Below are 14,515 nucleotides of genomic sequence, written 5' to 3'. Positions count from 1 at the left end.
GTTGACCCATTTTTGCCCGCTAAACTTTCCTCTTTCATGGAACTCCTCTTCCTCTAAGCCAACTTCCTTCTGATCATATGGAATTCTATGTGGAGAGAGGGTTTGACTAGCAAGTAGCTACTCGACGAATGATCGGTGGGTTGTGACATCTAGTTTTTCACGTGGATTTGCCATGGGGCAGTTGCAATCATTATGTGGGCATGCATTGGTGGGATAAGGCAAAATCAAAGTTGTTGCGTTAAGTGCGATGAAACAATGAGCTACAGGAGTTCACTTGTATATATATATTTTTTAAGAAAATCATGAGCTGTAGTTAGGAGTAAATACGGATATGTATTTTCAAAAGTAAACGAACATAAAAACCGACTCATACATGGATAATGTACCAAAATACCGGCAAAATAGTAGAGATTTCGTAAAAAATAAATTAAATTTCAGAGTAAATTTGATAAGCTTCTATTTATAATCAATACTCTATAAAATTATTGATTGAGGTTATACCTTGAAACCATTGTAATTTTTAATGTGTGTTTGCTTATTACAGTAAACATAAACACGTAATTTTTGTTGGAGCACAAAGTTGTGTCCAAATAATTTTGGGCGCGTAAATATTTGTAGTGACCGCGAAAATTTCCCTCCAACTCCCTCAAAACCTCAATTAGAGGACCTATAACTAACTCGTCTTCTAGTCTTCCAGATCAGATCTCAAAATTCTCCTCTGAACTTTTCCCCTCTCGTGAGACTCCTCGTCTCCTGCTCGGCTGCTCCCACCAGATCCACGCTGCTGCAGTCTGAACTGGTGAGAAGCAGGCAAGAGGAAGCACTCATCTTCTTCTCTCCTCATCCTTTTTCCTTTCTCTGCTGCAGTCTGCAGTTCGGCTATCTTCCTGGGCGTGCTCTGTGGCTCAAGGTGAAAAATGGCGATGCAGAGAGTAGCGGCTGAGGCAGTGGAGGGCATATCAGTACATGACATCGCCACATCCACGAGTGGTGGCGAGACGGAGGGCGGCCGTGGCCTTCCTCGTCGGCTTGCAGCGCGGAGCCGTGGAGGCAGCGGGCAAACTCGACGGCTGTGGCAACACAACAGGAGTGTATGTCAATACTTCCATAACTCAATGTGTAGCGAGGTCCTTGTTTGATGCTCCAATGCTCCATATATACATTTTTTTCTTAAGAGAATGATTCATATATAAAATTCATGTGAATTTTATGGGCTAATAGAGATATCTTCATCTTGATGAACTGCAGGTACTGCACACATTCAAGACTTGTACTATACAATGCAAGTGTATACGCATGCAGTAGATGACCAAGTTCAACTTAGAGCAAAAATGATGATTATTCAGATGTTTATCTCATCAATGGATCTACGGCAAATAATTTTACAAAGAATAGAGAAATAGATGCACATTTTAATATTGTATGTAGAAACGGTACTTACTATTAAGACTTGTTATATGGCTTGATGTAAATAACACTTATTTTGTTTCATGCGTGCTGATCTGTGTTATTTGAGACAAGTGATTGTTATAAATATATGTTTTTCTATATTATGGGAAATGCAAAAGGCATCCAATTCAAGAATAAATTGGTACTTAGACCGTTATTGGTAATAAAAAAGTGTAGTTAAAAACAGAGAAACTGTGTTACTAGGCTAAAATATATGTTACAGGGCCTATGCCAAGGTGTTGCACCGTGCAATATGAGGCTGTAATATGTGTTACAACGAAATGATTGTAACATCTTTTTTTTTATGTTGTAACACTAGTCATGTGCTACTAGCGAAATGGTTGTAACACCTATTTTCATATGCTGGAACACTAATTATGTGCTACTAGACTATACGCCTGTAACATGGGCAATAAGAACACATAAATTTTGTGTTACTACTGATCTCAGTAACACCTTTTTATGGATATAGTAGCACATAGCCGTGTTACTATAGCCCTGTCCTGGTGTAGTTAATCCTCTCATTCCACTTCCTCAATCTACTGATGCAAGAACATTTGAGACTTAGACAAAAACATCTTTTTGGCTGCTTTAGCTATGATACTTTAAGCTTAATTCACCACCAAAATATGGTCCAAATGTTTCTATTTGAATGCAAGGATGTAAAGTTGGAACCTTTTTAAGTTATGTAAACACACCTTGGATCAAGTGAAATATGTTGTGACATGCTAATTATGTGTTTCACAAGGATAGCTTGACATTATGCTGATGTTTAAATATTGGCTTCACAATGATAGGTGGTATTATGATGCTTTTTAGCAAACCATGCCTTTACAACTATAATTGTTGCAAGACTATTGGCTGCCTTATCTTTTTGTATGGTGTGTCTTGAGAAAGTCTTCATAGCTTACGGAAAAACATGGATGGAGGCATAATAGCTTGAAGAGTTGAAGTAATTATGGTTCATGTGCTCACTTAAAAAAGTGTTTAATGTTAATGTTGAATCCTGAACTTGAAGAAGATTTTTTGAAAGTGTAGTTAGATGTCGCTATGTAGTAAATATCCAATACATGGATTTAATGCTGCATAACGCTGCATATATATACACACATACAAGATCAAACGAACTGAACTGTATGCGCACGCCACAACACCTAGTACACATATACTAGCTAGCCACTTAGTCGCGCAAAAGCGCATGAGCATAACCTACCTATATAATTAGGCCATTGATCATGACATTAATTGAACGTACCGGTTTCATAATGTTAATTTTTTCATTCTTAAATATACTCCATTAATTTCTATATATATAAGTATTTCTACTTTGTTTAGTAAATAGTAAGATTAAGGTGGAATGATCTCTTTCAGTCACTTATTATCAAATTTTGAACTTCTCTGATTGCTCTTTCCGAATGTCTGATTGGCTAAAAATACTTAGATATGCATTAAAATTAGTGTCCTGAAGTGCTTATATTTTTATATAAAATTCGAATCATAGAAATACTTATTTTTGAAAATGATGCATCAGCTAGTGATGTAAATGGATGAACGTTATAATTGATTGGCATTAAAAAGTAGGCAAAGAAATTAAATAGGATATGACTTTGTTAGTTAAGATAAAGGAGTAGATATATAAATAGCTAATATTTTATGATAAATTTTGAATGTTAAAGGTAGTTATGTTTTAGGACGAAACCAGCAATAACATTAAGTGCTCCTAAATGTAGGGTGTGCGGGTATGCGTTCGTAGGGACTGATTTAAAATAAAATTGGTATGTAGTGGATACTACTAAGATGTTGTGTGTTGCTCCAATAACAAGCAAAAGTAATATAACAAAGTATTTACATGTATACTCTCGTACATTATAGATATAAACTTGCATATAAATTCAATGCAAATTTACAGCTAAGGCTTCATATTTTTTTCCTTTATTTAGTCAGAAGATTAATTAAGAAAACATATATATATTGTATAATACATTTTTTTGAACTACAGTGTTAAAAAGACTAAACACATGAGTTCAGTGCTTTTTGAGATCTTTAGTCCGGAAGCATCTGGATTGGTCCAACGTGTTTCCACAGTCATAGATGAGCCTGATGATCTAATGGTGCATTTTCATTTACCAGTTCATCCAATGGTCCTTACCATTGTAGATGACATGGCTTATCCTCCTTTTAGAAAGATTGTTGTTTTCACATATTTAGATTTTTAAATACACGTGGGCCTTGAAATATACAATATATATTTCAATTATGAAATGAGTAAAATATTTTTTAACAACATGGATTTCACGTACACACTTACTGGATATCATGGTAACGATAGCACGAGCATAATAATATAAATAATCATGAAGCGATCAATTTATCAATCGGAGTTAAAGTGAATAAATGTAGTAAAATATACCTAAAATAAAGATAAGAAAAATACTATTGCGCACTTTATGTGAAGGTATTGATCATTTGAACTAGAAGCATAAGCATGCTGAAACATTGGGTTCGTTCATGCAAAACACATCCATCATCTGGGACCTTTTGCTCCATGGCCATATAATAGGGGCCCTCGAATCTCCAAGTAAAAACATCATTCATTGTGCGCATGAACTCCATATTCTACTTGAACTGCTCTAGTAGGCATGGAGCCACCTCATCCTCAAGCTGCCTGATCGCCGTTGCGTCGCAGCGACGATGGCTACTTCCGGTGGGCACTTGTCCGCCGTCATATACAGCGATGGTGATATATAGCTTAGGAATGCGGCTGCAGCTAGACAACGTGGCTACCAAGCAACGAGCAGCGGCTATACAGTGATGGTGATGCGATTTAGCAGCGGCACGACTACGGCAACGACACGGCAAGGCGCGGTACGTGGAGATTATGGGTACCCCATACCCATATGACATGGTTATCCGCCTAGTAATAGGGGATAACTTTATATATATATATATATATATATATATATATATATATATATATATATATATATATATATATATATATATATATATATATATATATATATATATATATATATATATATATATATATATGTAACGGATCAAGACTTGGGTATTACGTCAGAACGGTCTAAAGTCCTGGTTTGATAATAGATTTAGGAAACCCATATCGTATTGGATAATGTTTCTATCTTGGCAAGACAAAATTGGAATGGAAGTTTACGATGTTGTTTTTGCATGAAAAATGAGACCATACAACATCTTTTTATGGATTGCCATTTTGCAAAATTTGTTTGGAGAGCAGTACTGTTTGCTTTTGGTCTGTACCTTCCTAATACCATATCTCACATGTTTGATGGTTGGCTTTTGGGGGTAGACAAGAAGAAGAGCAAACTAATTCTTGTAGGAGCATCTGCTATATGCTGGGCTTTGTGGTTGAGTAGAAATGATATGGTTTTTGAGATATCACCATCTATCTCATATATGTAGGCAATTTTCAGGGCAACTTATTGGCTCTGGTCTTGGGCACGGCTGCAAAGGTGTTATGATGATGGAGAGTTTGTGAAGGTTGCATGTCATAAGCTAGAGACGACGGTTATTCAACTTTTTACCAAATATGGATGGAGATTCACAAATAGACTTAAATAGTTGTGTTCTTTTCATATTGGATTGGTTACATTTATTATGTTTGGGTGTGTTAAATTCTATTTGAACTACACTCTTTGTTGAGTGACAGTTTGTAATAATTGGCTGTAGCTCTGTTGAGCAAAGGCCGGGATATATCTCTTCCATTATCTAAAAAAAATCTTGTAATCCTGCCCCCCATCCTATATAAGTCGGGCATGAGGCCCTCTAGGGCATGAGTATACACAACTAGATCGTCAGATCTATAATACACACGGTGGATTCAAATCCCCAAATAGGAGTAGGGTATTACCTCTCATTGAGAGGGTCCGAACCTGTCTAAATCCTTATCACCGCATTCATCCACTTTTAGGTCTCGTGCGCTACCCCTTTTATATTGCCGAAATCATGTTTCGACACTTGGCGCGCCAGATATGGGCACGCCGAGTTTCCTATCGATGAGTGTGATGGAATCAATCTTTAGAAGTCGTCGGCATCGTCTTCGCTCGAGTTTCTCTGCCGTCAACACCACTTCCTGATCAATTCAATCTACAAGAAAATATTGGGTTTGTTGTTCTAATCTTGCACAACGAGGTCAATTTGTTGATGCAAAAAACACACACTGGCTTGGGAGATTTGCTTAACTCCAGTGCAGGTCCAAATCTTGGTTTCGGGTTCAAGGCGTGCCAGTTGGTTTGATCCTGCAACCAACAAAAAATAAGCAAACAAAGTTAAATCCATAAACAATAGCCGATCGGCAAATAGCCGATGACATATCGTTCAACATTGTGCCGATGCAATGGATACTGGATCAGCAATGATGAATAAGGCAAATTAGAGTTAAATCTACTCGATCGGCTATAGATATTAACGATATGTAATCTGTAACAATCCTCCAACATTGTCGGCCAAAAATACCCAACTCACCGAAGTAATCACTTCATCTTGTGGGCCGATTGATGTGTACCACATATACCTTCATGCACTTCTCCCATCGCTACCATGGCTTGATCGGCACTCGAACACTTGAGCAACATCCCATCAATCATCTGATAGTATAGCTCATCTTCCAGTAAGACATATGTCAAAACCTTATACCTTAATTTCCTTGAAGCCGATTGAGAAGGATTCTTTAAGTAACTGTAGACATCACACCTCCAATCATCGCCTGTAATTGCGGCCACTTCTATATCAACACCTTTGACCATCGGCTTGTAACCTAATGCACTTTGAGCCAAATCATTAGCCTCGATATTCTGCTCCCGAGAAACATGTTTCAATGTCACAAGTGGAAAACCATCCATCAATTCTCGGCACTTCTCATTGTAGATCATCAATGTATCGTTCTTGCATTCATATTCCCCGGCTAATTGGCTAATGACTAACAAAGAATCACCCATGATTTCAACAACATCAGCTTCAACCTCCTTCAAAAGTTGCAATCCCTTGAGTACTGCTTCATACTCAGCTTGGTTATTAATAGCATAGGGTTTAATATTATAAGCAAACTCAAAACTTGCCCCCTAGGAGAAATTATGACCAAGCCGATGCCACAACCATGAGTACAAACTGATCCATCAAAGAAGAATGTCCAGTGCACTATATCAACCAAACTGATTGAGTCATCGCGATGTTCAACAATGAAATCGGCTATGGCCTGCCCCTTGACTGCTTTGGGTGACTGATACCTAAGATCAAACTCCGTTAATGCATAAATCCACTTCCCAACTCTACCTTTCAAAACCGGAGCTGATAGCTTGTACTTGACCACATCAGCTTTGCAAACAATGGTGCATTCGTTGGATAACAAATAATGTCTCAACTTAGTACAAGAAAAGTACAGGCATAAGCATAACTTCTCCACTGGTGAATACCTTGTCTCTGCATCCAAAAGCTTTCTGCTAAGATAAAAGATTGCTCTTTCCGTACCTTCAAATTCCTGAATCAAGACCGAGCCGATTGACTTCTCATCAGTTGACAAGTACAACTTGAAAGGCACTCCCTTCTGTGGAGGAATCAAAATTGGGGGGAACTCAAATATTTCTTGATATTGTCCAAACTTTCTGCTGCTCTGCCCCCCCAGGTAAACTCTTGATCTGCTTTCAACCTGAGCAAAGGTGTAAAAGGCTCCATCTTCCTAGATAAATTAGCAATGAATCTCCTGATGAAATTAATCTTGCCGACCAAGGATTGCAACTTCTTCTTGTCCTCTGGAGGTTCAATGTTCTTGATTACATTATTGCTTCTCTGGGTCACCTCAATTCCCCCCTCATGAAAAAGAAAACCCAAAAACTGCCCAGCCGATACACCGAAAGCATAGTTCGTGGGATTCATCTTCAAACCGTATTTACTTGTCCTTTAAAAAACTTTCCTCAAATTGGCTATATGGTTATCAATCTCTTTTGACTTAAATACCACACCATCAATGTAAATTTCAACCAACAAGCTGATTGGATCATGAAAGATATAATTCATAGCTCTTTGATATGTGGCCCCAGCGCTCTTCAAACCAAAAGTCATCACAACCCACTCGTACAAGCCGATTGCACTAGGACATCTAAAAGCTGTCTTATGAATATCCTCTTCTGCCATAATCTTATGCCCTAAAGTAGCATCAACCAATTGATTGGAAATCGGTATCGGGTATTCATCCTTAGGGGTAGCCTTGTTTAGATCTCGAAAATCAATACAAACCCTAAGCTTACCCTTTTTCTTGATGACTGGAACTATATTTGAAACCCACTTAGCATATCGTCACGGTCGAATAAAACCGACATCATATAGTTGAGTAATCTCAGCTTTAATATCATCATACATATCGGCTTTACATCTCCTAGGTGGTTGTTTATATGGCCGATATCCTGGTTTGATAGATAGCCGATGTTCAACAATTGATCGGCTAAGTCCTAGCATCTCAAAATATTCCCAAGCAAAGCAATCTCTGTATTCTTTCAAAAGCTCTACTATCTTGGTCCCAAATTCAGATGATAAATTATTACTGATAAAAGTCGGCCTAGATCTATCCCCTGGACCTATATCAACATCTTCCAAATCATCAGCCGACATGAAACCTTGTCCCAATTTGCCATCGAGATCATCTACAGTATCTTTTGTGTAGAAATTTGACCCCTCCACGACGCCCTCAGAGCAACAATTGGGGCTCTCCATCTCCAACTGGCTGTATATCACAATTAGAAACATTTATATAATCTCCTTCCCAAACTTGGCCAGACAAGCAATCAATTCCATCCATCTCCCAAACAGTTAAATCGGCACTAGCAGCATTCACTGACCTGTTGGCTGGCACAATTTCGATCTTGTCGCCTTGCCATTGGATCAAGCTCTGGTGCATGGTTGAAGGAACACAACAATTTGCATGAATCCAATCCTTTCCAAGCAGCAGACTATAGGAACCCTTCCCATCGATGACAAAAAACGTGGTAAGAACGGTTTTACTGCTGATTGTTAACTCCACATTCAAAACTCCTTTAGCCTCCGAAGGATTGCCACCGGAATCTTTAAGAACCATGTTAGTCTTGATGAGATCATCTGAATTCTTTCCCAACTTCTTGAATGTAGCATATGGCATCAAATTCACAGCAGCTCCACCATCAACCAACATTTTAGAAATCGACTTACCGTTAACAAATCCTTTAACATACAACGGTTTGAGATGCCGATTTCCTGTCCTTTCTGGCTTCTCAAAAATAGCTTGCTCTGGTGACAAAACCAACCTAGCCAAAGATTCTTCCATGATATCTGCATCGGCCTGATCAACCCCAAATTCTGCCGGTAGTACAAAAACCATATTAATCGATGCAGAAGCAATAGCCTTTCCCTTAGCTACCCTTTTTGCCTTGTCGGCTTCAACTTCATCAGCTGACAACATCTTGCTCTTAACACGCCACTCTTGCTTTGGCTTTGTCCTGTTCAGCCGATGATTAATCTCTTTTTGAACATCCTGGAACAGTTCCCTGTTCCTCATCCTTTGAACCCGTCTCTTTTGATTTTTAGTGAAAATACCAGAAGGACACCATTGCGGGTGCTTGGTTTCCTCCACATCATCAGAAAGATCCTTCTGAAAACAATCTTGATGAATCGGACCCAATCTCTGATGAACAGGTAGCTTCTTCTGTTACAGCCGATTCCCCCTAAGATAAGATCGGCTTGCAGCAAAACCCTTGTCATAAGTGCTGCATCCTGGGCAATCCCCAATTGATGGCAGCCTTATCCCCTCATTCCAGCAGAATCTTAAAAACTCACAACTCCAATGGTGATCAAAACTATCATCATCCTTATAACATTGCTCCTCCTGCCGATCATACCTTCTCTGATACTTATTGATACCATCAACCTTCATCGCTTCCTTGAATCATCAAATTTTATTTTACCTTGCTCAATGGCCAACTGGATCTGCTGTCTAAAAATTTTGCACTCGTTTGTACTGTGAGATCCTGTATTATGCCACTTGCAATACCTCCTCTTTGCTAATTCACCAACCGACGAAATTATATGCCTGGCAGGAAGTTGAATTTGCTTCTCTCGAAGTAACAAATTGAAAATTTTGTCGGCTTTGGTGATATCAAAATCATATCTTTCTTCCTTCCCGGAATCTCTTACCCATTGACATGTAACAACCTTCTTGTTACTTGCCTATTCAGCTACTGCTACCTCAGTATCATCTTCATTATCCAATTCAGAAACATAAGAACTAAGATGGTTAACCTTCTTGAAGGCTTTCTTCTCTTCTTGAAATACTTGTTCATGTGCAGTCACCTTCTGAGCTAGATGAGCCAAACTTTCAAAGTCCTTGGCTGAAAACCTTTCCCTGATCGGCGTCAACAGTTCTTGGAAAGCCAGATCAGCCAACTGAGAATCGGTTAAAGCCAAGCTGTAACATCTTTTTCTCATATCCCTAAATCTCTGAATATAATCTTGAACATATTCATTGTCCCTTTGCTTGATCGATGTCAGATCGGACAACTTCATCTCATGAACCCCACTGTAGAAATATCTATGAAACTACTTTTCCAGATCGGCCCAGCTTTGAACAGAATTGTATGGCAAAGAAGTAAACCATGTGAAAGCTGATCCAGACAAAGACAAAGGAAACAACCTAACCCTTAGAGCATCAATAGACAATGCCTCACCACACTGAGCCAAAAATCGGCTAACATGTTCATAGGTTGACACGTTGTATCGGTTTGGCAATGGAACCCTTTCAAAACATTCTGGATTTGGATGCCGATGCAAGTTGCCAGTATCCTTAGGCTTGAGACCAAACTGTTCCCTCATCACATCGGCTATCATATCGGTCGAAGGTTTCTACTGATGACCCCCTTGAAATTGCTGTTGTATCTGATCATATTGATTGAACTAAGGCAAGTATTGAGGCTAGGGTGACTGCCCCGACCGATATTGCACTTGGTGTGAGTTAGGGATGAAAGTGGTACGGATAATTTCCAAGTTCCGATCCTGTTTTTCGGATGCGGATTGTTGCGGTCGGATTTTTTTCGGATATTTTCGGATTCGGATACGAATTCGGATAGTTTTTCGTGGATACGAATACGAATACAGTAGCGATGGTATCCGTCGGAAATCGGATTCGGTCGGAAACTATCCGACCTTTTTTGCCGAATATCCGAATCAAAATAAACAGCAAAATCCAAATTAACAACATCGAAAAACGCTCGTCGCCACACGTCGTCGCCTCGCGCCGCCGAGTTCCCGCCGTCGCCGTCGCACGTCGCACGCCGGATCCGCTCGTCACCGTCCGCCGCACGTCGTCCACTCGCGCCACCGAGCCCCCTTCGTCGCCGTTGCCTCACGACGTTGGATCCGCGGCTGCGGGGCCGCCGACCCCGGATCCGGCCACCCCGAGACCGACGTCGCCGTCCGCCGCACGCCGTCGCCTCGTGCTGCCGAGTTCCCGCCGTCGCCATGACCCGGCCGCCCCGAGGCCGGCGCGGTCGGTTCCGCTCGCCACCATCCGCCGCACGTCGTCGCCTCGCGCCGCCTCGCCCCCGCCGTCGTCGTCCGCCGCACGAGGCCCCGCCCCCATCGTCGCCGTCGCCGTCCACCGCACGCGGGCCCCGTGGCCGTCGCCGTCCGCCGCACGCCGTTCGTCACCGTAGCCGTCCGCCGCACGCAGTCGCGGGAGCCGGGAGGAAGGGTGGCGGGTGGCAGCTAGGAGGAGATTGGGAGGTGTGGGAGATTGGGAGGTAGAAACTAGGGTTAGGTTTATATATCCCTCCATCTAAATGGGCCAACGGGCCTAAGAATTATCTATTAAGTCTATACGTCCTCCCTCAACTTCGAATTAAATTTTATGATACTAAATGCACTCATGTGAAAAAGTTATCAAAAACAAAGTTGTAGAATTTATTGAGATCTACTAATTTTATTTTGGTCATTTCTTCATCCGAGTTTGATTGAATTATATAAATTTTGAATTTTAAAATATAAGAAATTCAAATAATTTTTCGGGTAGTAAATGTATTTCAAATGGAAAAATTGTCAACAACAAAGTTGTATAACTCATCAAGATCAACTACTTTTGTTTGGGTCATTTTTCTATATGAATTTGTTTAAATAGTTTGAATTTGGATTTCAAAATATGACACCTTCAAACAATATTTTCAAATACTAATTGATTTCAACTAAAAAAGTCATTAACAACAAAGTTGTGTAACTTATCAAGATCTATAACTTTTATTTTAATCATTTTTTCATCTGACAAAGCGATAGCAATATTGTTTACAAAATTTACATATATCGTATATGGTTTCATAAGATATAAGAGATATATGCAAATTTTATGAAAGATGTTACTATCACTTGGTCGGATGAAGAAATGACTAAAATAAAAGTTTTAGCTCTTGATGAGTTCTACAACTTTTATATTCATAACTTTTTCAGTTGAAATTATTTACTGCTTCAAAATATTATTTGAAGTTGCTATTTTTTGAAATTCAAAATTTTACTTGATAAAACAAAGTAACAAGAAAATATGGCTAAAATAATAGCAGTAAGAACACAATAACTTGATAGAACATGATTTTAGAACACAATAATGGCCTCGTAATGTCTTTCTCTCGATTGAATCGTCTCCCTCGACCACAAAATCGGATATAACAAAATTATTAACACTAAAATTTGAAAATGTTGATATGTTCTATTAGAAAAAATAACGAGTTATATTTCTAGTTGATTTGTGAAGGTCAGTTTGAGGGGCTTTTATGTTCCGATTAATATTCGTTACCGTATTCGTTTCGATTCGTATTCGCTCCGTATCTGTATTCGATAATATTCGATTCCGTTTTCGTATCCGGGTTTCCGATTCCGATTTCGATTCCGAGAAAAAAATATGAAAACGAATATGATAAAGCTAGTTTCCGACCGTATTCGATCCGTTTTCATCCCTAGTGTGAGTGAGGTTGATATTGGTAGTTAAAATTGCCCCCCATATGTGGTTGAGGAGACTGATTCATCATATGGGGTTGCTGATCAGGAACAGAGTGAGCTCCGATAGGCTGATGTTGCTGCACAACGGGTGTTTGTTGCCTGATCGGTATCCGTGGAACCGTCTCAACCACAGGCTGATTTGTCTTGAAGATAGCTGCAACTTATTCTTGAGAAACCTGGGGAATGTTCAGCCCTACATGCTGAGGTTGCTATCTGAACAAGACATGAGGAGTAAACTCCGGTCGCCTGTGTGCCGATGATGACGCAATCTGCTTCTGTTGAGCTGAAGGTGGCACGATCGGCTGTCCTGGAGCCGCACTCGAGAAAGGCTACTGTTTATCGGTCACCAGAGTCCTATACTGTGAAAATCTGCATTCAGGAAGAAACACTGGCCCCTTAGCTTGATATTCAGCAATCCTACCATCAACCACAGTAGTGATCATACTGTTCAAGGTATTTACGAGCACTCCTGACTAATTGATCAGGGCGTGATACACAGCATAATCAATCCGATCTTATAGGTTATTGAATTCTGCAGTGCTTTGGTCTTGTTTGGTCTCCTCAGGTTCGCCGTCCTTACTAGAACTTGTCTCAGGCTTCTCTTTGGTGGGTGATAAATCGACTAGGTATTTTCAAACCACCGACCAGAGCGAGTCTGAACAAATGAATTCAAGAATCTATTTTGCAGCTTATTCTTCATCTCTTCAAATTCTGCCTGCTGTTCTGGTGCTAACTTATCCATAGTCATTGGGATAATGTTATCTGGGGCAAAATCAGTCGATTTGGTATCCACCATGATGAAGAATTGCAAACTCGTGTCCCACCGGATGTGACAAAAGCGTGTTGGTACAAAAAACACACACTGGCCTGGAAGATCTGTTTAACTCCAGTGCAGGTCCAAATCTTGGTTTCGGGTTCAAGGCGTGCCAGTTGATTTGATCCTGCAACCAATAAAAAATAAGCACACAAAGTTAAATCCATAAACGATAGCCGATCAGCTAATAGCCGATGACATATCATTTAACATTGAGCGATGCAATGGATACTGGATCGGCAATGATGAATAAGGCAAATTAGAGTTAAATCTACTCGATCGGCTGTAGATATTAACGATATGTAATCTGTATCTCGAAATACGTTTAAACTAAGCGATTGTGATAGATCGGTAGCGTATCACTTATATCTAAAAGTACTTCAAGATAAAAATTACACACGTTCATAGCATAGCCGATGTAATAGATTCAACATATATTGGCTAATACTCCGATAATACTTTATACTAAGATATCAATATATGTTAAACATACTAAAGAAGGACTAATCAAGTGTTAAGATAGCTTAACAGATTAATAACAATCTTAATGTATTTTATTACAATGAGATCTTAATATAAATGGCAGATTTAGCATATCAAGTAGAAATGAAAGAAAACAAGATAACTAAATCAGATAAGATTGGCTGAAACCTCGATACTATCTCTAATAGCAACCATAAAACCAGCCAGATATCATGATTCAAAGTATTACTTAATAGGTCTAACCTAACCGATGAAGCATTAAGCATAAAGAGAAGCATAAGATCTAGACAGGTTGATGAAAGCCCTTCAAGATGGTAGATGTATTATATAATCTAAATCAACGTTGATATCTTACTCTGTCGGCTGTTATATGGTAACAAATACTAACCAATTTAGGGTTAAACAATAATATTGATCAAGGTTATATAGCACATATGATAACTCGATGAATTGCATAAACAGGATTAGAGTGTCACAGAGATGGAAGCACTAATCCCGAGAACACAAGCCGCCATAACTAAGTTTTACCTCTTGTTGGAGATCGAACCCGATGCAGCCCAACTCGAAAGCAAGAACTTGTCGAAACAAACGAAAGTAAAAGGGTGGCGATGCGCTGAAAGTGTTATTGAACTGACTGGTATTTGATTACATGGGTTTGGGCTACTTTTATACCCAAAGAACATAATATGTCCTTGCCGGACACGACTCCTAGCTCTATAACAA

The 14,515-nt window shown here is 39.5% G+C and overlaps 1 long non-coding RNA gene across 2 annotated transcripts; it reads left to right on the top strand.

Moving 5' to 3' along the window:
- The first annotated feature begins 686 nt into the window (after positions 1-686).
- LOC112939873 (uncharacterized) lies at positions 687-1,548 on the top strand. 2 transcript variants are annotated; one of them, XR_003243791.2, is made up of 2 exons: positions 687-1,091; positions 1,249-1,548. It is a non-coding gene; the product is annotated as an uncharacterized lncRNA (long non-coding RNA). The 2 variants fall into 2 exon arrangements; XR_010734590.1 differs by having other exon boundaries at positions 687-1,127.
- The last annotated feature ends 12,967 nt before the right edge of the window (positions 1,549-14,515 follow it).

This window comes from Oryza sativa, chromosome 8, assembly GCF_034140825.1.
Source record: "Oryza sativa Japonica Group chromosome 8, ASM3414082v1".
NCBI lineage: Eukaryota > Viridiplantae > Streptophyta > Magnoliopsida > Poales > Poaceae > Oryza > Oryza sativa.
The sequence above is the reverse complement of the archived record's forward strand: the minus strand, read 5'-3'. Positions and strand labels throughout refer to the sequence as shown.